Source organism: Lithobates pipiens, unplaced genomic scaffold (assembly GCF_037356315.1).
Source record: "Lithobates pipiens isolate NorthernLeopardFrog02 unplaced genomic scaffold, aLitPip1_a1.2 Scaffold_3, whole genome shotgun sequence".
In the NCBI taxonomy this organism is placed as follows: Eukaryota; Metazoa; Chordata; class Amphibia; order Anura; family Ranidae; genus Lithobates; species Lithobates pipiens.
This window is the reverse complement of record NW_027507790.1, coordinates 253,474,382-253,498,869: the sequence shown is the minus strand read 5'-3', so window position 1 is coordinate 253,498,869 and position 24,488 is coordinate 253,474,382. Positions and strand designations below refer to the sequence as shown.

General features: G+C 45.2%; 1 protein-coding gene across 1 annotated transcript in view; it reads left to right on the top strand.

Moving 5' to 3' along the window:
• DYM (dymeclin) overlaps positions 1-24,488 on the top strand; it is a gene marked incomplete in the record, with an annotated part of 586,856 nt that overhangs the window by 467,496 nt on the left and 94,872 nt on the right.

The following is a 24,488-nucleotide window of genomic DNA, read 5'->3' as shown; positions in this document are numbered from 1 at the left end:
GCCTTGCAATGCCTCATGGGACTTGTAGTCTAGCAACAGCTGGAGGGCCGCCAGTTTGAGATCCCTGGTGTAGTAGTATGACCGTGCAATTGTCATTTAACCACTTTCAGACCGGACCAATTTGCTGGTCAAAGACCAGACCACTTTTTGCGATTCGGCACTGCGTCGCTTTAACTGACAATTGCGTGGTCGTGCGACGTGGCTCCCAAACAAAATTGACGTCCTTTTTTTTCCCACAAATAGAGCTTTCTTTTGGTGGTATTTGATCACCCCTGCGGTTTTTATTTTTTGCGCTATAAACAAAAATAGAGCGACAATTTTGAAAAAAAACGCATTATTTTTAACTTTTTGTTATAATAAATATCCCCCAAAAATATATAAAACATTTTTTTTTTCCCTCAGTTTAGGCCGATACGTATTCTTCTACATATTTTTGGTAAAAAAAAATCACAATAAGCGATTGATTGGTTTGCGCAAAAGTTATAGCGTTTACAAAATAGGGATAGTTTTATAGCATTTTTATTAATCATTTTTTATTATTTTTTTTTTACTAGTAATGGCGGCGATCAGCGATTTTTATTGTGACTGCGACATTGTGGGGGACCCATCGGACATTTTTTACACATTTTTGGGACCATTGTCATTTATACAATAATCACTGCTATATAAATGCAGTGATTCCTGTGAAAATGACAGTGGCAGTGAAAGGGTTAACCAGTGGGTGGCAGTGTAGGGGTTAAGTGTTCCAAGGGGTGTGTTACTAACTGTGGGGGGGCTGGGCTTTCATTTAGTGAACACTGATCTCTGCTTCAATCACATGGAGCAGAGATCAGCGTCACTAGTTGCTAGGCAGAATGGAGAAATGTTGTTTATAACGGCATTTTTTCATTCGGCCGCTCCGTGAGACGATCGCGGGGATGCCCGCGGCGATCGAGTCCGCGGGTCCCGTGACCGGACTCACGGAGGTCCCGACCAGCGCGGGAGCGCGCCGCCGGCGGCGCGCTCCCGATGGCAGGGCGGCAAATTTAAAGGGACGTACATGTACGCCCATTTGCCTGCCCATGCCATTCTGTCGACGTACATCGTCGTGCGCTGGTCGGCAAGTGGTTAAACAGCGACAGCTGTATATGTATGTTTATATTATACATACATATGCAGTGGGGGAAATAATTATTTAATCTCCTGCAGATTTTGTAAGTCTGCCCACTTACAAAGAAATGTAGGGTCCATAATTTTTATCATAGGTGTATTTTATATGATAGAGACAGACTATCAACCAAAAATCCAGAAAAACACGATACAATTGTTATAAACTTAGTTGCAGTTCAGTGAGTAAAATAGGTATTTGATTCCCAAGCAAAACATGACTTAGTTGGTGGAGAAACCCTTGTTGGCAAGCACAGAGGTAAGACGTTTTTTTTTTAGTTGGTAACCAGGTTTGCACACATCTCAGGAGGGCTTTTGGTCCACTCTTATTTACAGATCTTCTCTAAATCCTTAAGGTTTTTTGGCTATCACTTGGCAACTCGAAATTTCAGCTCCCTCCATAAATTTTCTATAGGATTAAGGTCTGGAGATTGGCTAGGCCACTCGATGACCTTAATGTGCTTCTTCTTGAGCCACTCCTTTGTTGCCTTGGTAGTATGTTTTGGGTCATTGTCATGCTGGAAGATCCATCCACAATTCATCTTCAGTGTTCTGGCTGAAGGTTCTCATCCAAGATTTTTACAATACATGGCCCCATTTATTGGACTCTCAATGCGGCACATTCAGCCTGTACCTTTAGCAGAGAAACAGCCCCAACGCATAATGTTTCCACCTCTGTGCTTTACTGTAGGGATGATGTTCTTAGGGTCATAGTCTGCATTTTTCTTCCTCTAAATACAGCGAGTCGAGTTGATGCCAAAGAGCTCAATTTTGGTCTCACTTGACCACAGCACTTTCTCCCAATCCTTCTCTGAATCATTTAGATGTTCATTAACAAACTTCAGACGGGCCTGTAAATGTGCCTTCTTGAGGAGGGTGACCATACAGGCGCTGCAAGATAGCAGTGTATTATGTTACCAGGGATTTTCTGTGACTCTGGTCCCAACTGCCTTGATATCATTCACAAGCTCCTGCTGTGTAGTTCTGGGCTAATCCCTCACTTTTTCATAGTCAATCTTACCCTATGAGCTGAAATCTTGCATGGAGCTCCAGACCAAGGGCAATTAATGGTTATTTTGTATTTCTTCCATTTGTGAACAATCGCTCTAGCCGTCATCTCCTTCTCACCATGTTTCTTTCTGATGGTCTTGTAACCCATTCCAGCCTTGTGCAGGTTTGCAATCTTGTCCCCGACATCCTTTGACAGCTCTTTGGTCTTGTCCATGATGGTGAGGTTTGAATGGAAGAAACAGATTCTGTGGACAGGTGTCTTTAATACACATAACAAGCTGTCGTTAGGAGTACAGGATTAATCTGTGTACCACATGAACACATACTGTAGCCAGTCTGTAGGAGCCAGAATTATTGTTGGTTAGTAGGGGATCCAATACTTATTTTACTCACTGAACTGCAACTCAATTTATAACATTTGTATCCTGTGTTTTTTTTTCTGGATTTTTGGTTGGTATTCAATTTTTATCATTTAAAATACACCTACAATAAAAATGATAGACCCTTAATTTCTTTGTAAGTGGGCAAGCTTACAAAATGTACAGGGGATCAACTACAGTGTGTATAGTTTTATTTTAATATGTACAGTTGGGTCCATATTTATTTGGACACAGGCACAATTTTAGATTTGTTTAGGTATTTACCAAAACTTATTCAAGCTATAGTTATATAATGGGTATGGGCTGAAAGTGCACACTCTCAGGTTTAATTTGAGGGCATGTACATTCAAATCAAAGGAATTGTTTAGGAATTACAGCTCTTAAAAAAGCCGTCTTCCCTTTTTCCAAAGGGCCAAAAGTAATTGGACAATTCCATCAAAAGCTGTTTCCCGGCCAGATGTAGGCTACTCCTTCGTTATCATTTCATCAATTAAGCAGGTAAAAGATCTGGAGTTGATTCTAAGTGTGGTATTTGCTTTTGGAATCTATTGCTGTGAACCTACATCATGCGTTCAAAGGAGCTGTCCATGCAAGTGAAACAGGTCATTGTAAGGCTTCATAAATTAAAGAGAGATACATTAGGAGTGGTCAAATCAACACTTTGGTACATTCTGAGGAAAGACGACAACACAGTAGTTAACAGTGGTGGATGAATGCAGGATCCTCTCTATGTAAAGAAAAACCCATTCACAACATCCAGACAAGTGAACGTCACTCCAGGAGGTGGGTGTATTATTGTCAAAGTGCACAATCAAGAGAAGACATCACAAGAACAAATACAGAGGGTCCACCACAAGGTGCAAACCATTCATAAGCCTAAAGAATAGAAAAGCCAGATTAGACTTTGCCAAAAAAACATCTTAAAAGCCAGACCAGTTCTGGAAAAGTATTCTTTGGACGGATAAAACTAAGATTAATCTGTACCAGAATGATGGGAAGAAAAAAGTGTGGAGAAGGCTTGGAACTGCTCATGATCCAATTCATACAACGTCATCTGTAAAACGTGGTGGAGGCAGTGTGGTGGCATGGGCATGCATGGCTTCCATTGGCACTGGGTCATTGGTGTTTGATGTGACAGAAGCAGCCGGATTAATTCTGCAGTGTTTAGAGATATACGGTCAGCCCAGATTCAGCCAAATGCAGCAAAATTGATTGGATGGCACTTCACAGTACAGATGGACAATGATCCAAAACACTCTGCAAAAGCAACACAGGAGCTTTTGAAGGAAAAGAAGTGGAATATTCTGAAATAACCGAGTCAATCACCTGATCTCAACCCAATTGAGCATGCATTTCACTTGCTGAAGGCAAAACTAAAGGCAGAAAGACCTACAAAGAATGACTGAAGAAAGCTGCAGTTAGAGCCTGGAAAAGCTTCAGAAAGGAAGAAACCCGTCTTTGGTAATGTTCATGGGTTCCAGATTTCAGGCAGTCATTGCCAGGAAAGGATTCTCAACAAAATATTAAAAATTAACATTTTATTTATGATTATATGCATTTGCCCATTTACATTTGAGCCCCTGATTGCAGTTCCTAAAATTTTTACTTGATATTTATGTTCAACCCCTTAAATTAAAGATGAAAGTCTGCAGTTAAAAGTCATTTGGATTGTTTCATTTTAATTTTGTTCTGGTGGCATACAGGGCAAAAAGTATAAAATGCTGCCTGTGCCCAAATATAATATTTATATATGGGCCTAACTGTATAACATGTGTGTATATGTATGTGTGTGTGTGTGTGTGTGTGTGTATATATATACACACACACACACACACACACACACACACACAGCGATCAATCATAACATTATGATCACTGACAGCTAAAGTGAATAACATTGATTAGATCATTACAATGGCATCTAAAAGTGGGTGGGCTATATTAGGCAGTGCGTGAACATGTTGTCCTTGAAGTTGATGTGTTGGAAGCATTAAAAAAATGGGCAAGCGTAAGGATTTGAGCAACTTTGACAAGGGGGTCATATTGTAATGGCAAGATGACTGATCAGAGCAACTCCAAAACTGCAGCTCTTGTGGAATGTTCCCATTTGCAGTGCTCGGGGCTGACCAAAACTGTTCCAAGGAAGGAAAACTGGTGAAATGGCAATGGGTTCATGGGCAACCAAGGCTCATTGATGCACATGGGGAGTGAAGGCTGGCTTGTGTAATCTGATCTAGGGCTGAAACAACTACCGTATTTATCGGCGTATAACATGCCAGCGTATAACACGCACCCCAAGTTTAGGAGGGAATTTTCAGGAAAAAAAAATTACATTGAAATGACCATCAATGCAGCCTTATCAGTGTCCATCTGAAGCCTTGTCAGTGTCATTTGCAGCATTGTCATTGCAGCCTGTCCGTCATGCAGTTTGTCCGTCATTGCAGCCTTGTGCATCGTTGTCCCCTCAGCTTGTGTTTTTAAAAATGGCGCCGCTGAGATGTCCTTTGTATCTCTGCGGCGTCCGGAAGTTCTTGGCAGCTTTCGGCCTTACTCGGAGGCTTTCGGCTGACTCGGCCATACTCGGAGGCTTTCAGCCATACTCGGAGGCTTTTGGCGGTTATCGGCCGCCGAGAAGGGCCGAAAGCCACGAGAAGGGCCGAAGGCAGCTGAAAGCCACCCAGAGCCCAAAAATCGCAAGGAAAACGCGGGGGATCAACATATAACACGCAGCCGCGATTTTCCCCTAATTTTAAGGGGAAAAAGTGCGTGTTATACACCGATAAATACGGTGGCCCTAGTATATGAATGGGGATCTTGGATTGTGGGCTCCTTGAGGGTAGGGACCGATGTGAGTGTGCAATGTACAGGGATAGGGACAATTGTAGACACTCAAGTTGAACTGGATGGACTGGTGTCTTTATTCATCCTTGCTAACTATGTAACTATGCCTTGAAGGACTGAAATCCTGCAGCGCCCTCAAGATCCCCCTGCTCAAGAAAGCACATGTACAGGACTGTCTGAAGTTTGCTAATGAACATCTAAATGATTCAGAGGAGAACTGGGTGAAAGTGTTGTGGTCAGATGAGACCAAAATCAAACTCTTTGGCATCAACTCAACTCACCGTGCTTGGAGTGCTGCCTATGACCCCAAGAACACCATCCCCACCATAAAACATGGCGGTGGAAACATTATGCTTTGGGGGTGTTTTCTGCTAAGGAAGCAGGGAAACTTCACCACATCAAAGGGACAATGAACGGGCCATGTGCCGTCAAATCTCAGCCATGGCATTGAAAATGGGTCATAGATGGGTATTCCAGCATGACAATTACCCAAAACACACAACCAAGGCAACAAAGGAGTGGCTCAAGAAGAAGCACATTAAGGTCCTGGAGTGACCTAGCCAGTCCCCAGACCTTAATCCCATAGAAAATATGTGGAGGGAGCTGAAGGTTCCAGTTACCAAACATCAGCCTCAAAACCTTAATGACTTGGAGAGGATCTGCAAAGAGGAGTGGGACAAAAACCCTCCTGAGATGTGTGCAAACCTGGTGGCCAACTAAAAGAAATGTCGGACCTCCCGTAATTGCCAACAAGGGTTTTGCCACCAAGTATTAAGTCATATTTCGCGAAGAGGTCAAATACTTATTTCACCCATTAAATGCAAATCCATTCATAACTTTTTTGAAATGCGTTTTTCAGGATTTTTTGTTGTTTTGTCTCACACTATTAAAATAAACCTACCATTAAAATTATAGACTGATCATTTATTTGTAGGTTGGCAAACGTACAAAATCAGCAGTGGATCAAATACTTTTATCCCTCGCTGTACCACAGTACTGTAGAGTCTAGTAGGTCTAGTAGAATCCGTGTCTCAACGGGTCAGGGCTGTTTTGGGCAAAAAAGGAGGACCTACTTAATATTGGGTGGTCATAATGTTGGGGCCAATGGCCGATTCTACTTCTTAACTTGGCCATACACTAGTAGGTTTCTTGTACAAAGATTGCTATAAAAATTTTCACGAAATTTCCCATTTCGTGATTTTTTTGAATGCTGTTTTAAAGTACTTCAACATTTTGTTTTCTTTTAACATTCAGTTCTGGAACAAATGGGCTTTCTTGAACAAAAGCCACATTCACTATTAGAAATCTGCTAAATCAAAAAATGTCCATTCTGCGCCTTCAAATTTTTTCATTACTGTGGTCCATAATGAGCATCAATTTGACCCCATTAACAATCAGAAAATTTAGAGAACTTTCTTGAAATGAAAAATGTCTGATGATATTTTACCAGTGTATGAAGCTTTAGGCTCTGTGCACACTGGCTTAAAAATCGCTGCTTTTACAGGAATTTTGTGTTCTACCTGTAGAAGCAACTCAATGTTCTCCTATGTGTCTATGCACATTAGGGCGATTACAGGCATATTTTGAGCTCAATGTTTAGCGGCCAGAAAAAAACCCCTTCTGGTTTGTGTTTCTGATTGGAGTTTACGGGCAGAAAAAAATGCAAAAAACTGCTCAACTCATCTAAACTCTGTACAAAAAATGCTCTATTTGAGCTTTTTTTTTTTTCTGCCAGGAGAAATGTTGTTTTTTTAAGCCCAGTGTGCATAAAAACCTTAGGAGGCAAGTATATGCAATGCAGATCCCAATGCTCTGTAGATAATGAGTTTGCAGTCCAGTTGTTGAAATCATTGCAAATAAGTGCCAAGTGGGAGTTCCCTCCTTTTCTGTAGTTCTACAATCAGCCCCAGTGCTGTAATTGGAAACACAACACCACATAATCAAAAATGGAAGGAATGAACATGAAACCACAAACCCGCCAATTAGAACTGATAATGCTGCTGGTTTTAATTGGTGGGTTGGGGTTTATTTGTCTTGAAGCACTTTATCTCTGTCTGGTGTATGCGCATCTTTATGAATTTTTGTAACAAAGCTCGGTTTTTATTCGTTAACCTTTTACTGGTTTCAAGATGTGATGTCATACATTGTCTGTATTTTGCATGAGGTCTGCAGATGATTTCACAGAGATTCTTAAAGAAAAATTCCAGGTATGGATACTTTATTATAATAACATTGGTCCAGCTTGGAGCATTGTACCTATGTATATCCACTTCCCGACCACGCTATAGCCAAAAGATGGCTACAACGAGGTCGTCCAGTTCTTGGCAGGTCCTCCCAGTACTGGACGACCTCGTTGTAGCCATCTGGGCTACAATGGGGCTTCTGGGCAGGTCCTCCCAGAACAGCGCCCCCTGGCGTGCACATCTGGCGCATTCTGTGATCAGACACAGCGAATCGTGGTAAACGGTTTATCACAGCGGGCTTTTACCATGTGATCAGCTGTGTCCAATCATAACAAACTTGCCTGTTATCGGCATTCCTTTCTTCACGCACTGTCACAGCATGAGGAGAGCTGGTACCTGGAAATTCTGACAGGGCACATTTACAATGATCATCATTGCCCTGATTATAAGTGCTGCCTGTTGGTGCAGCTTATCCGTGTCCATTAGAAATGGGCTCGGGCTTGTTCGGGATCCTAGTCTCAACCAACCTGCCTGATCTCGCCAGGCAGCTGACACTGCACACCGCTAATCCCAGGCAGTGAGACATTTCCTGGTCCACAGCTGAACAGATCGAGAAATGTATCGCTGTCTGTGGTTAGGGGTGTGCAATGTCGGCTTCCTGACAGATTTGGGTAGGCGGGTTGGGACTAGGATCCCGAACATACCCAAGCCCATTTTTAGTGTTAATCAGTGCAGCCTTTCATTGCCCGTTAGTCCAGCCTCATCAGCTCACATCAGTGAAGACGAAAAATTACTTATTTGGAACATTTTATAACAGAAACGAAAACTTGTTTTTTTTTATTTTTATTTTTTTAATTTATCAAAAAACCGAGTAGTGAGTAAATGCTACCAAAAAAAAGCTCTGTCTCGAAAAAATATATCAAAATTTCATATGGGTACAGTGTTCCATGGCCGTGCAATTGTTATTCAAAGTGTGACAGCGCTGAAAATTGGCCTGGGCAGGGAGGGGGTGAAAGTGCCCATTATTGAAGTGGATATCCCACACTCTAGAAACAGTCATTATCAACCAGGGTTCCATTGAACCCTTGGGTTCCTCCAGGAATGGCTAGGAGTTCCTTGAGCTGTGGCTGACCCCCCCATCTGTTGGTACCTGCATAGTTCCAAGTCTAACATGACTTACCAGAGCCAGCTGCGGGGGGTGGGGTCGCACGTGCATTGTTACCATTTACTAACACCAATGTAAGACCCCAATGGACTAATCTTACCAGGGGTTACCTCAGACCTTAAAATTCAATAAAAAGGGTGTGAGAGGCTGCTCTATAGGCTCCACATCATGGAAGTAGACACAGTTATTCAGTAAACTCCCCTAGGTTCTGGGTCCTTAGTCGAGTGGCTGCTGTGCTGTATTGTGAACACAGGTCGTCACTTGGCACAAGTGCCATTCAGATGCATTTTCTCAGTGTATGCCAAGCATTCTCCGATTGGGCAAGGTGGAGAGCATGACGTTACCGCACCACCTCTCCACCTTGTCCGACACAAGAATGCTTTAAAGCATCGAGAAAATGCAAAGCAATCTCTAGATGGCAGACCTCCTTTGTTCAATATGCAGGGGACCTGGAAGCTAGCGGAGACCATAAATATGGATTCTACAGGTATGGTATATGCATATGTCCAAGCTGATCCAATGTGACCATGTATAATATATCCATCCCTGGAATTGGGTGGGTCATATTTAGGCTGCAAAGGAAAGTTCCATTTTTTCAACAGTTCTGGTTAACTACAGATTGATAAAAAAAAACGTTTGTTTTTAATTTGCAGATTGGGAAATAGGGAAATTTAACACCCTAGCTGGGCTGTGTGGTTGGAGTTGCAATACTGGAACTTTTAGTGGAGGGACTTTCCTGCCAGAGTAACTCAGATATAAGGAGACCAGGGGTGATTGAGTTTACCAGTGTTGTGTGACCAAAACTGAAGCACTTGTTGTTTGTGGGTTTAGACAAAAGATGGGTTTGGATGTTAACTTGCACTTTCTCATAGTTCTATCATCAAAGCACCCCATGTAATATATAGTGTGCTACAGAAAACCTAAACTTTGGAGATACTGAAGGAAGTGTTTATAAATTGACCGTGTTCCAGGAGAAATGGCCTGTGGGCATGCCACAGGAGATGGTCAGAGGCTGCAGTCATGCCACAGCAGATGGTCAGAGACTGCGATCATGCCACAGCAGATGGTCAGAGACTGCGGCCATGCCACAGGAGATGATCAGAGACTCTGGACATGCCAATGGAGAGGCACAGACACCTGTTGGAATTGTTTTGTGTTGTAGGAGTTGGTCAGAGACTGCCACGTACCTTAACAAATGGCCAGAGCCTGCAGGCATGTACAAGAGATGGTCAGAGACTGCAGGTATGCCACAGAAGAGAGTTGGAGACTGGGGAAATATCAGCTGCTGCAGACATGCTACAGGAGATGGTCGGAGACTGCAGACTTGCTACAGGAGATGGTCAGATACTTCAGATATGCTACGGGAGCTGGTCGGAGACTGCAGACATGCTACAGGAGCTGGTCGGAGACTGCAGACATGCTACGGGAGCTGGTCGGAGACTGCAGACATGCTACGGGGGCTGGTCGGAGACTGCAGACATGCTACAGTAGCTGGTCGGAGGCTGCAGACATGCTGCGGGAGCTGGTCGCAGGCTGAAGACATGCTGCGGGAGCTGGTCGCAGGCTGAAGACATGCTGCGGGAGCTGGTCGGAGGCTGCAGACATGCTGCGGGAGCTGGTCGGAGGCTGCAGACATGCTGCGGGAGCTGGTCGGAGGCTGCAGACATGCTGCGGGAGCTGGTCGGAGGCTGCAGACATGCTGCGGGAGATGGTCGGAGGCTGCAGACATGCTGCGGGAGATGGTCGGAGGCTGCAGACATGCTAAAGGAGATGGTCGGAGGCTGCAGACATGCTACAGGAGATGGTCGGAGGCTGCAGACATGCTACAGGAGATGGTCGGAGGGTGCAGACATGCTACAGGAGATGGTCGGAGGCTGCAGACATGCTACAGGAGATGGTCGGAGGCTGCAAACATGCTACAGGAGATGGTCGGTGGCTGCAGACATGCTACAGGAGATGGTTGGTGGCTGCAGACATGCTACAGGAGATGGTCGGTGGCTACAGACCTGCTACAGGAGATGGTCGGTGGCTGCAGACCTGCTACAGGAGATGGTCGGTGGCTGCAGACATGCTACAGGAGATGGTCGAAGGCTGCAGACATGCTACAGGAGATGGTGGGAGGCTGCAGACATGCTACAGGAGATGGTCGGAGGCTGCAGACATGCTACAGGAGATGGTCGAAGGCTGCAGACATGCTACAGGAGATGGTCGGAGGCTGCAGACATGCTACAGGAGATGGTCGGAGGCTGCAGACATGCTACAGGAGATGGTCGGAGGCTGCAGACATGCTACAGGAGATGGTCGGAGGCTGCAGACATGCTACAGGAGATGGTCGGAGGCTGCAGACATGCTACAGGAGATGGTCGGAGGCTGCAGACATGCTACAGGAGATGGTCGGAGGCTGCAGACATGCTACAGGAGATGGTCGGAGGCTGCAGACATGCTACAGGAGATGGTCGGAGGCTGCAGACATGCTACAGGAGATGGTCGGAGGCTGCAGACATGCTACAGGAGATGGTCGGAGGCTGCAGACCTGCTGCCAGTGATGGGCGCAAATTGAGGAAATGACTGCCAGAGATCACTGCCAGTACAGCCCTTATAATGATACTCCTGCCAGCAAGATTCTTTATATAAACCAAAACCATATAAATAGCTGAAATAATAAATAATTTTGCTTCGTTGGCTCCGGGTAAGCACCTTGATAGGGAAAACGCAGACTGCTGGGACCCAAGGGCCACATAACTACCATAGAGACACATGTGGGCCTCAAGCAACAGGTTGGGCATCAGGGATTTACCTTGCTACTTGAAGATGAACAAGTTTAGAGTAAACTGGCTTGGAGATTACTCATGGGAGCTTTTCAGACTCTCAGGAGGCAGCTGAAAAACCTTTTGCGTACGCAAATGTTTAGAACGTGGCTGAGAATGTTGCAATATGTGTACCTGTAGGCCCTTCTCCTCTGTGTGCCGTGCAGTGCCCATCCCTGATGTTTAACTCACATGCCATTGTGTAATTGCAGCATTCTTCAACTGTCAGTCACCTAAAGTATTCATTTAGTCTCCAGCACAGAGGGGTTAGTATCGGGTTTCCGATGGAGAACTATGCTATTCATCCTGGTGGGTGGACCTCCCATATAGTCCGCCAATATTAGCTGTGCCCTGCGAGGAGGTTTAACCCCACAACTGAACGCATTGTGTATAATAAGAGGCTGAGATCAGCTACCTCTATTCATATGTAATTGAAGCTTCCAGGAGTCCTTCAGGCAGTTCTTTCTCACTGACATTTAGAAAGTTGCTGAGAAAAAAAACAAAAACGTGTCTCTCACTTGTGATCTGATTTTTACGTCACGTATGTACTTGTTACGTTCGCCCATAGTGACCACTGTTAAGGATTCTTGTAATGCCAAATGCATACTTTGTACAGAGCAGGTTTATGCAAACACCGCCTACCCCTTGGCTGTTATGGGCCTTTGATTTCTCTGAATTATCAACAAAGTAATTCAACGCGTTAGGACCACTTTATCAAAATCGGGAGCACCATGCTGACTAAAATGACCCTGTAAGGATCACCTTGATTTCTGTGGGCATCACTTTAACCACTTCAACACCGGGCACTTCCACCCTCTTCTTGCCCAGGGCAGTTTTCAGTTTTAAACACTTTAGATAATTGCAAGGTCATGCAACATTGTACTTATGACATTATATATATATATATATATATATATATATATATATATATATATATAAATCACATAAATAGAGCTTTCTTTTGGTGGTATTTAAAGCGGGATTGCACTGTGGAAAAAAATATTAAAAGTCAGCAGCTACAAATACTGCAGCTGCTGACTTTTAATGAATGGACACTCACCTGTCCCAGGGTCCAGCGATGCCGAGGCCGATCGATCGCTCGGCTCTCGGCTGCTGCCGTCACCATTCTAGGTGAGGGAATCGGGAAGTGAACCGCTGCGGCTTCACTTCCCGGTTCCCTACTGCTCATGCGCGAGTCGCGCAGCGCAATAGGAATTGTCCGCGCTGTCTCTGGGACCCGTGTGTCTCAGCAGACAGCGCGTAGGGACAGGAAGAGGCATAGACTCCCGTGGGAGTCTATGCCTCGGAAGTGGGTGTAAATGCCTGTCTTTGACAGGTATCTCCACCCCCCCCCCCCCCCCGAAAGGTGCCAATTGTGACACCAGAGGGGGGGAGGGTTCCGATCAGCGGAAGTTCCACTTTAGGGTGGAACCCCGCTTTAATCACCACTGTGTTTTTTAATTTTTTGCTAAATAAACAGGAAAAAAATGTGTTTTTCTTTGCAAATTAAAATTCTTTATTCGTAGAGTTAAGCCAGATGTATTCTGCTACATTTCTTTGGTGAAAATAACCCAAATCTGTGTTTTTTCTTATTTAGTCTGTAGGAAAGTTAGAGAGGGCTCCACAAACCCCATACGCCAAGTCTCGAAGGCGGCAAGAAATGTAATTCTGCTGCCCGAATGCTGCTCAACTGGCCTGCGCGCTATGTTTTCCGGGCTCCACTTGCCCATCTGCAGGCCCAGGACCGGCATAACGGGTGCCACCGGCTAGATGGGAGGAAAGAGAGCTCTCTTCCCCTTGTTGACCTGGAAGTTACGTGTGGTGTCCTCTCCAGGTCCCTGTTGAGTTTCCCGGGCCATGAAGGCCAGGAAAGAATGTAACGCAGTGCGATGTGCATTGCATTACATTCGTGGAGCACATAGGAGACATCCAGAGTCTTTTAGACCCCAGATGTCTCATTAAAGAGAAAATGTCGACAAAAAAAATCATAATTTTTTCATTGTAAAAAATTTGTTACCCTCAAGCACGTAAATTCCACCCCAAAACAAATTGAGCCCCCCTTTACCCCCACATATATGCATGAACAATCACTTGTAAGCGCATGCAGCAGGGCACTTACGCCTGAAAACGTTGATTGCGATACACATGTTGCATATCGTCATGCAGGCCGGAATTTGAGAAATAACGCTAAGCTCGTGACCTATAGGGGGCTTTTAAATCATTGCCTATGGAAAATATATAATACTGAAGTTTGTCACCATTGCACGGGCACACACAAATGTAAGATTTGACATGTTGGATATCTATTTACTCGGTGCAACCTCGGCTTTTATATTTTGCCCAAAAATTGGGTGATTTGTTTTATTTTTGTGCCCCTAAAATTAGCTTTAAGGCCTCATGTACACTGTTGCTGGTAAACGGACATTTAGGAGCAGTTAGGCATTTTTTTCAGCTGCCTCTGAACTCTCCTCTGTGTTATCTTAAAGTGGTTGTAAACCCTTACAAACCACTTTGAACTACAGGTAAGCCTAAATTAAGGCTTACCTGTAGGTCCAAGAAATATCTCCTAAACCTATACGGTCTAGGAGATATTTACAAAAAGACAGGCACCGCTGTCTACGGCGCATGCGCTGTAGACAGCGACAAGCAGGCGCACTGGGCAGGCCGCAGATTGCGGCGATATGCCGAGAGTGTCGGCTCCCGTGCGCATGCGTGGGAGTGACGTCATCGCGGCTCCGGCGAATCACAGCGCCGGAGCAGTGAGACCCGTTAGTCACTCCGGGATCCATGGCAGCGGCAGACATGAAGACGGAGGACCACTTCGGGGGCTTCGTTCTCAGGTAAGTTATTCATAATGAGCTAGTATTCTATGCAAACTAGCTCATTATGCCTTTGCCTTGCAGGTTCCTTTTTTTATTTTATTTTTTAAACTGCCTTTACAGTGCCTTGCGAAAGTATTCGGCCACCTTGAACTTTTCAACCTTTTGCCACATTTCAGGCTTCAAACATAAAGATATAAAATTTTAATTTTTTGTGAAAAATCACCAGCAAGTGGGACACAATTGTGAAGTGGAACGAAATCTATTGGATAATTTAAACTTTTTTAGCAAATAAAAAACTGAAAAGTGGTGCGTGCAAAATTATTCGGCCCCTTTACTTTCAGTGCAGCAAACTCACTCCAGAAGTTCAGCGAGGATCTCTGAATGATCCAATGTTGTCCTAAATGACTGATGGTGATAAATAGAATCCACCTGTGTGTAATCAAGTCTCTGTATAAATGCACCTGCTCTGTGATAGTCTCAGGGTTCTGTTGAAAGCGCAGAGAGCATCATGAAGGCCAAGGAACACACCAGGCAGGTCCGTAATACTGTTGTGGAGAAGTTTAAAGCCGGATTTGGATACAAAAAGATTTCCCAAGCTTTAAACATCCCAAGGAGCACTGTGCAAGCGATCATTTTGAAATGGAAGGAGTAACAGACCACTGCAAATCTACCAAGACCTGGCCGTCCCTCTAAACTTTCAGCTCAGACAAGGAGAAGACTGATCAGAGATGCAGCCAAGAGGCCCATGATCACTCTGGATGAACTGCAGAGAACTACAGCTGAGGTGGGAGAGTCTGTCCATAGGACAACAATCAGTCGTACACTGCACAAATCTGGCCTTTATAGAAGAGTGGTAAGAAGAAAGCCATTTCTCAAAGATATCCATAAAAAGTCTCGTCTAAAGTTTGCCACAAGCCACCTGGGAGACACACCAAACATGTGGAAGAAGGTGCTCTGGTCAGATGAAACCAAAATCCAACTTTTTGCCCACAATGCAAAATGATATGTTTGGCGTAAAAGCAACACAGCTCATCACCCTCAACACACCATCCCCACTGTCAAACATGGTGGTGGCAGCATCATGGTTTGGGCCTGCTTTTCTTCAGCAGGGACAGGGAAGATGGTTAAAATTGAGGGGAAGATGGATGCAGCCAAATACAGGACCATTCTGGATCAAAACCTGTTGGAGTCTGCAAAAGACCTGAAACTGGGATGGAGATTTATCTTCCAACAAGACAATGATCCCAAACATACAGCAAAATCTACAAAGGAATGGTTCACAAATAAACGTATCCAGGTGTTAGAATGGCAAAGTCAAAGTCCAGACCTGAATCCAATCGAGAATCTGTGGAAAGAGCTGAAAACTGCTGTTCACAAACGCTCTCCATCCAACCTCACTGAGCTCGAGCTGTTTTGCAAGGAAGAATGGGCAAGAATTTCAGTCTCTCGATGTGCAAAACTGATAGAGACATACCCCAAGCGACTTGCAGCTGTAATCGCAGCAAAAGGTGGCTCTACAAAGTATTAACGCAAGGGGGTCGAATAATTTTGCACTCCCCACTTTTCATTTTTTTATTAGTTAAAAAAGTTTCAAAAATCCAATAGATTTCGTTCCACTTCACAATTGTGTCCCACTTGTTGGTGATTCTTCACAAAAAATAAAAATTTTATATCTTTGTTTGAAGCCTGAAATGTGGCAAAAGGTTGAAAAGTTCAAGGGGGCCGAATACTTTTGCAAGGCACTGTACATGTACACAGGGTCGTTTATATTAGTTTCTAGGCAGTTGAGTTTAGAAGCATTTTTTGGAATGCAAAAAAATGGGTTCAGGACGGATGTTCAGAGGCATTTGAAACGCCAAATGCCTGTAAACGCTGCTAAATGCGTTAACTCGTGTTTAGCAAAGTTTCGTTTTATAGACATTTTTAATTTTAACAGCATTTTTTGATTTTTTTTTTTAATAAACGCTTTTAGACGCAAACGTGGCATGTAAACGGACGTTTTTAGATGCCGGTTTCTAGCTGTCAAGTTAAATCGTTCAGGAGAGGTTAAACAACGTCCCGTGTACATGAAGCCGAAATGTATTACTTACTGAAATTTTGTGTTTCCTAGACCTTTACAGTAATATTGTGTGAATCAAAATGGAAATACCACTATTTTATTCTCTAGGGTGTCGGTTTTCAGAAAATATATAATGTTTATATATATATATGTAATCTTCAGGCCTAAAATGACTTTTTAAACATGTGCAAATAAACAGCTCTGGCTGTGAAAGGATTAAAGGATAAGTTAATCTTCGGGAACATGTTACAGTTTCCACCTGTAAGATTTGTTAAAGGGGTTGTAATGTCTCAAGGTTTTTCACCTTAACCACTTTCAGACCGGACCAATTTGCTGGTCAAAGACCAGACCCCTTTTTGCGATTCAGCACTGCGTCGCTTTAACTGACAATTGCGCGGTCGTGCGACGTGGCTCCCAAACAAAATTGACGTCCTTTTTTTCCCACAAATAGAGCTTTCTTTTGGTGGTATTTGATCACCCCTGCGGTTTTTATTTTTTGCGCTATAAACAAAAATAGAGCGACAATTTTGAAAAAAACGCATTATTTTTTACTTTTTGTTATAATAAATATCCCCCAAAAATATATAAAAAAACTTTTTTTTCCCTCAGTTTAGGCCGATACGTATTCTTCTACATATTTTTGGTAAAAAATATCGCAATAAGCGATTATTGATTGGTTTGCGCAAAAGTTATAGCGTTTACAAAATAGGGATAGTTTTATAGCATTTTTATTAATAATTTTTTATTATTTTTTTTTTTTACTAGTAATGGCGGCGATCAGCGATTTTTATTGTGACTGCGGCATTATGGCAGACACATCGGACATTTTTGACACATTTTTGGGACCATTGTCATTTATACAGTAATCACTGCTATATAAATGCAGCGATTCCTGTGTAAATGACACTGGAAGTGAAAGGGTTAACCAGTGGGTGGCAGTGTAGGGGTTAAGTGTTCCTAGGGGAGTGTTACTGACTGTGGGGGGGTTGGGCTTTCATTTAGTGTACACTGATCTCTGCTCCAATCACATGGAGCAGAGATCAGCGTCACTAGTTGCTAGGCAGAATGGAAAAATGTTGTTTACACAGCATTTCCTCCATTCGGCTGCTCCGTGAGACGATCGCGGGGATGCCCGCGGCGATCGAGTCCGCGGGTCCCGCGACCGGACTCACGGGGGTCCCGACCAGCGCGGGAGCGCGCCGGCGGCGCGCTCCCGATGGCAGGACGGCATTGAATATTGGACGTACCTGTACGCCAATATGCCTGCCCGTGCCATTCTGTCGACGTACATCGTCGTGCGCTGGTCGGGAAGTGGTTAATGCATCCTATGCAGCTGCCCCCAGAGCCCCGTCCCCTTTTTTCCTACCTGAGCCTGTGAGTTCCAGTGACATGCACAAGCCCAGCAGCTCCAGCCGCTGTCTCGGGTCCTCTTTGGATAGATTGATAGCAGCAGGAGCCATTGGCTCCTGCTGCTGTCAATCAAATCCAGTGATACGGAAGCGGCGGACCAAGTCCTGTTGTTTGTGTCAATGGATGCAGCAGTGGGACTCGGGAGAGAGCCCACACAGGGCCCCCCCCCCATGGAAAGCAGCTCTCCGTGGGCCACCCGATGAAGGAGAGGAGCCGAGAGTGCTGATAGGGGACCTCAGAAGAGGAGGATCGGGGCTGTTCTGTACAAAACCCTTGCGCAGGGCAGGTAACTATAACATGTTATTTTTATTTTAAAAAAACTTGAAACTTTACAACCCCTTTTAAAAAGGTGCTGGCTCCTAGTTTCAAAGCACCTTTTGTAACATGTTGCACGCATATTCAGGGTGTGACATGTTACGAACAGACCAGCCGCCACACCCCCCGATTCCCCAATCTGACAGCTAACGGGGATCTTCTCACCCACCCCCGCTAGCTGTCACAATTTAAAAAACTGTGACTGAGTAGGGCAGAAGCCTTCAGCCAGTCTGTTTGCTTGGAGAAGGGAGGGTCAGGGAAGTGCCTTGCCATCTTAGACTTCAGGCTTCGGTTCTATTGATGCACACCATATAGAGATACAACTCTAGTCTCTGAATGCAAGGGTGGCTGCATAGGATGTCGCAAGAGCAAGGAGCCATCCTGAAACAAGAAACCAGGGGCAGTGATCATGGCATCAGCTTATGCCGCATTCACACCTGAGCATTTCAAAGTCGTGCATTTTTACCATGATTTAGCTGCGTTTTTTTACTGCGCTTTTGCTGCTATTTTGTTCAGGTCACCAATGTAAAAGGCAGAAAAATGCCTGTAATCTGCCCCAAAGAAGCTCATGTTCTTTTTTTCCGCTTAGGGCGTTTTTTCGGGCGATTTGCTTCAGGTAACAAAACACTCAGATGTGAACAGGTGCCACTGAAATAATTGGATTTTGCTTGTTGGGCATTTTTCGGGCTCTTTTTGGGGCGTTTTGCTAGCGTTTTATGAGCTGAAAATGCTCAAGTGTGAATGCAGCCTTAAAGTGGAACAAAGGCTAAAGATGAGGATAAAAAGATAAAGAAGCTGCATGCTCAGTGATTAAATCAGCTGCTGAAAGTACTTTTTTAAGTATTCTTGAGGGCTAATGTGTGCATTTTACAATGTGCTTAAAAAGCTCTGGCAGAGAAAGGGCTAAATTAAGTTGTATATTTAAAAATAATAAGAGCGTGGTTTCATTATCTGTAATGAGTTAGTTGCAGGAGCCATTAAAATGAAACCAAAGAGAGGGAGAGACAGGGCAAAGGAATGGGGTGGGGAGAAGAAAAGTAACAAAAGTAGCTACTTCTTCCTGACCCCGACTCCCAGCTCTGAATCTTGACCCCCCCAACTCCCAGCTCTGAATCTTGACCCCCCGACTCCCAGCTCTGGATCTTGACCCCCCTGACTCCCAGCTCTGAATCTTGACCCCCCGACTCCCAGCTCTGAATCTTGACCCCCTCGACTCCCAGCTCTGAATCTTGACCCCCTCGACTCCCAGCTCTGAATCTTGACCCCCTCGACTCCCAGCTCTGAATCTTGACCCCCCTCGACTCCCAGCTCTGAATCTTGACCCCCTCGACTCCCAGCTCTGAATCTTGACCCCCTCGACTCCCAGCTCTGAATCTTGACCCCCTCGACTCCCAGCTCTGAATCTTGACCCCCTCGACTCCCAGCTCTGAATCTTGACCCCCTCGACTCCCAGCTCTGAATCTTGACCCCCTCGACTCCCAGCTCTGAATCTTGACCCCCTCGACTCCCAGCTCTGAATCTTGACCCCCTCGACTCCCAGCTCTGAATCTTGACCCCCTCGACTCCCAGCACTGAATCTTGACCCCCTCGACTCCCAGCTCTGAATCTTGACCCCCTCGACTCCCAGCTCTGAATCTTGACCCCCTCGACTCCCAGCTCTGAATCTTGACCCCCTCGACTCCCAGCTCTGAATCTTGACCCCCGGCTCTGAATCTTGACCCCCGGCTCTGAATCTTGACCCCCTCGACTCCCGGCTCTGAATCTTGACCCCCTCGACTCCCGGCTCTGAATCTTGACCCCCTCGACTCCCGGCTCTGAATCTTGACCCCCTCGACTCCCGGCTCTGAATCTTGACCCCCTCGACTCCCGGCTCTGAATCTTGACCCCCTCGACTCCCGGCTCTGAATCTTGACCCCCTCGACTCCCGGCTCTGAATCTTGACCCCCTCGACTCCCGGCTCTGAATCTTGACCCCCTCGACTCCCGGCTCTGAATCTTGACCCCCTCGACTCCCGGCTCTGAATCTTGACCCCCTCGACTCCCGGCTCTGAATCTTGACCCCCCGACTCCCGGCTCTAAATCTTGACCCCCCCAACTCCCGGCTCTGAATCTTGACCCCCCCCCCCAACTCCCGGCTCTGAATCTTGACCCCCCCCCCACTCCCGGCTCTGAATCTTGACCCCCTCGACTCCCGGCTCTGAATCTTGACCCCCCCCCCCCGACTCCCGGCTCTGAATCTTGACCCCCCCCCCCCCGACTCCCGGCTCTGAATCTTGACCCCCCCCCAACTCCCGGCTCTGAATCTTGACCCCCCCCACTCCCGGCTCTGAATCTTGACCCCCCGACTCCCGGCTCTGAATCTCGACCCCCCCCCCCCAAACTCCCGGCTCTGAATCTTGACTCCCAGCTCTGAATCTTGACCCCCCGACTCCCAGCTCTGAATCTTGACCCCCCCCCCCGTCTCCCGGCTCTGACTCCTGACCAATTCCACGTTTTGGTTTGATGGATTATTATTATTATACAGGTTTTTGATTATTGATGGAATGAACCATAGTTTACTGGATTCCTGACTTCAGATTAAAGGAAGAGCATGAAATAAACTGATGAATATCCTAAAACGGACATTGTACTGGTACTGTACTGGTTGCAGAACATGTCTGTAACATTGGGAAACAAACACATTCACTGGTTGGTGAAAGCCATGAATGTCAGGACTTGAGATTTAGGGGAACTAACTTCCGATAAAGGCCATCAGGCGTAGTAAATCTGCTGAGAATCTCCATCCGCAGGTTTCTGCTATAATGTACACAAGCCAGACTTGAGCAAACAGTAAAACCATAAGAATTGCAGGAATTCCAGCACAGACACCCTTTCATTTAGAGCAGCTTTGACCATCCTGCCAGACCAGCCGTGAGGTTAGCTGGTGCCACGCACAGAAACCCTGATTGCTGTTTGTTTTCAGAGTCGTGTTGCACTTGGCTCTCACTTAGCTGAGCCCATTATTCTCTGGGAGACATTTACCTTTATCTCATTGTCATTGGCTTGCTTGTTTCCTGCAACTCTCTGCTGTGTCCTGCCACTGAATGCAAACGTCTGAACACGTACTCTACAAGCATTACCTTTCATCACTTTACATCAGGGCCGAGCCAGGGCCTTCTGTCTCTGGAGAAGCTGCAAGTATCGGCATTTACAGCACAATGACCTTATAGAAGACATCTTCTGTTATATGTGTATCTGCGGTCTAATATTTTTCATTATTTAATTTGTGGATGGTGGGGAACTTTTTTAATTAAACCAAATCGTTTGTTTTTTGGAGAGAGTGAAGGGTTTATTTTTTTGCTCTGTGGGGGAGATTTGCTAAAGAGTGCAAAATCTGGTGCAGCTGTGCATAGAAGCCAGTCAATGTCCATGGGTTTTTTTTGTCAAAGCTTAACCACTTTCAGACCGGACCATTTTGCTGGTAAATGACCAGAGGTCTTTTTACACTTTGGCACTGCGCTGCTTTAACTGGTAATTGCGCGGTCATGCAATGTTGTACCCAAACAAAATTTGCGTCCTTTTCTTCCCACAAATAGAGCTTTCTTTTGATGGTATTTGATTGCCTCTGCGATTTTTATTTTTTGTGATATAAACGTAAAAAGACCGCAAATTTTGAAAAAAAATGATATTTTCTACTTTTTGTTATTAGAAAAATCCAATAAACTCAATTTTAGTCATACATTTAGGCCAAAATGTATTCAGCCACATGTCTTTGGTAAAAAAAAAAGTCAATAATTGTATATTTATTGGTTTGCGCAAAAGTTGTCACATCTACAAACTAAGGTACGTTTTCTGGAATTTACGCAGCTTTTAGTTTACGACTGCCTATCTCATTTCTTGAGGTGCTAAAATGGCAGGGCAGTACAAAACCCCCCCAAATGACCCCATTTTGGAAAGTAGACCCCCTAAGGAAATTGATAAGAGGCATGTTGAGCCCATTGAATATTTTATTTTTTTGCCTCAAGCGATTGAATAATGACAAAAAAAAAATTTATTTTTTTTTTTTTACACAAAGTTGTCACTAAATGATATATTGCTCACACATGCTATGGGCATATGTGAAATGACACCCCAAAATAAATTCTGCTGCTTCTCCTGAGTACGGGGATACCACATATGTGGGACTTTTTGGGAGCCTAGCCGCGTACGGGGCCCCGAAAACCAAGCACCGCCTTCAGGCTTTCTAAGGGCGTAAATTTTTGAGTTCACTTCTCACTACCTATTACAGTTTTGAAGGCCATAAAATGCCAAGATGGCACAAAACCCCCACAAATGACCCCATTTTAGAAAGTAGACACCCCAAGCTATTTGCTGAGAGGCATGTTGAGTTCATGGAATATTTTATATTTTGCCACAAGTTGCGGGAAAATTACAAACTTTTTTTTTTTTTTTTTTTTTTCACAAAGTTGTCACTAAATGATATATTGCTCATGCATGCCATGGGCATATGTGAAATGACACCCCAAAATAAATTCTGCTGCTTCTCCTGAGTACGGGGATACCACATATGTGGGACTTTTTGGGAGCCTAGCCGCGTACGGGGCCCCGAAAACCAAGCACCGCCTTCTGGCTTTCTAAGGGCGTAAATTTCTGAGTTCACTTCTCACTACCTATTACAGTTTTGAAGGCCATAAAATGCCAAGATGGCACAAAACCCCCACAAATGACCCCATTTTAGAAAGTAGACACCCCAAGCTATTTGCTGAGAGGCATGTTGAGTCCATGGAATATTTTATATTTTGCCACAAGTTGCGGGAAAATTACAAACTTTTTTTTTTTTTTTTTTTTTTCACAAAGTTGTCACTAAATGATATATTGCTCACGCATGCCATGGGCATATGTGAAATTACACGCCAAAATAAATTCTGCTGCTTCTCCTGAGTACGGGGATACCACATATGTGGGACTTTTTGGGAGCCTAGCCGCGTACGGGGCCCCGAAAACCAAGCACCACCTTCAGGCTTTCTAAGGGCGTTACAGTTTTGAAGGCCATAAAATGCCAAGATGGCACAAACCCCCCCCAAATGACCCCATTTTGGAAAGTAGACACCCCTAAATTTAGGGGTACACTAGTGAGACTAGGTAATAAATGGCGGGTGCCCTGAAACTATAAAAAAAATAACTAACCAACCAGCGTCACCTGTAACAGTTATATGGTGATCACTGGTGAAAGGGTTAACTAGGGGGCAATCAGGGGGCTTTATGCGGTAGTATATGGGGGTCCCTGGCGCTATAAAAAGCTGCGGCGAACCTAAATACCTACCTGCCTAACTAGCGTCACCTGTGACACTAATACAGCGATCAGAAAAACGATCGCTTATTAGGCTGGGTTCACACTGGTGCGATGCGGGAACGCCACGAATGCGCGGCGGGTTCCCGCATCGCATGCCTCCCGGCGGCAGTTCACACTGCCCTATGCGAACTGCTGGGAGTGTCAGTGAAATGTTAATGACACCCCCAGATCAGTTCGCATATCGCAGTGCGATCTGCAAACTTGGATTGCATGGTGTGAACACCCATGCGATCCGATTCTGCTGCGGACCAAAAAAAGGGTCCCGTGCGAGTTTGCGGCGGGTGCGACACGAATTCAGCCATACTATCTGTATAGCTGAACTCGAATCGCACAGAGATCGGATGTGATTTGCACTGCAGTGCGGTGCGAATCACATCCGTTCTCATAAACCGCTGCAATGTGAACCCAGCCTTAGTGACACTGGCGACGGGGGGTGATCACGGGGTTAAACCTTTATTGGGGGGGTTAGGGGGGTACCTTAGAACTAAAGGGGGCTAACCCTAACTGCCCTAACAGTTATTACAGTCACAAATGACACCCGCCAGGTGATCAGGGGGTTAAACCTTTATTATTAGGTAATAAATGGCGGGTGCCCTGAAACTATAAAAAAATAACTAACCAACCAGCGTCACCTGTAACAGTTATATGGTGATCACTGGTGAAAGGGTTAACTAGGGGGCAATCAGGGGGCTTTATGCGGTAGTATATGGGGGTCCCTGGCGCTATAAAAAGCTGCGGCGAACCTAAATACCTACCTGCCTAACTAGCGTCACCTGTGACACTAATACGGCGATCAGAAAAAAGATGGCTTATTAGGCTGGGTTCACACTGGAGCGATGCGGGGACGCCACAAATGCGCGGCGGGTTCCCGCATCGCATGCCTCCCGGCGGCAGTTCACACTGCCCTATGCGAACTGCTGGGAGTGTCAGTGAAATGACACCCCCAGATCAGTTCGCATATCGCAGTGCGATCTGCAAACTCGGATCGCATGGTGTGAACACCCATGCGATCCGAATC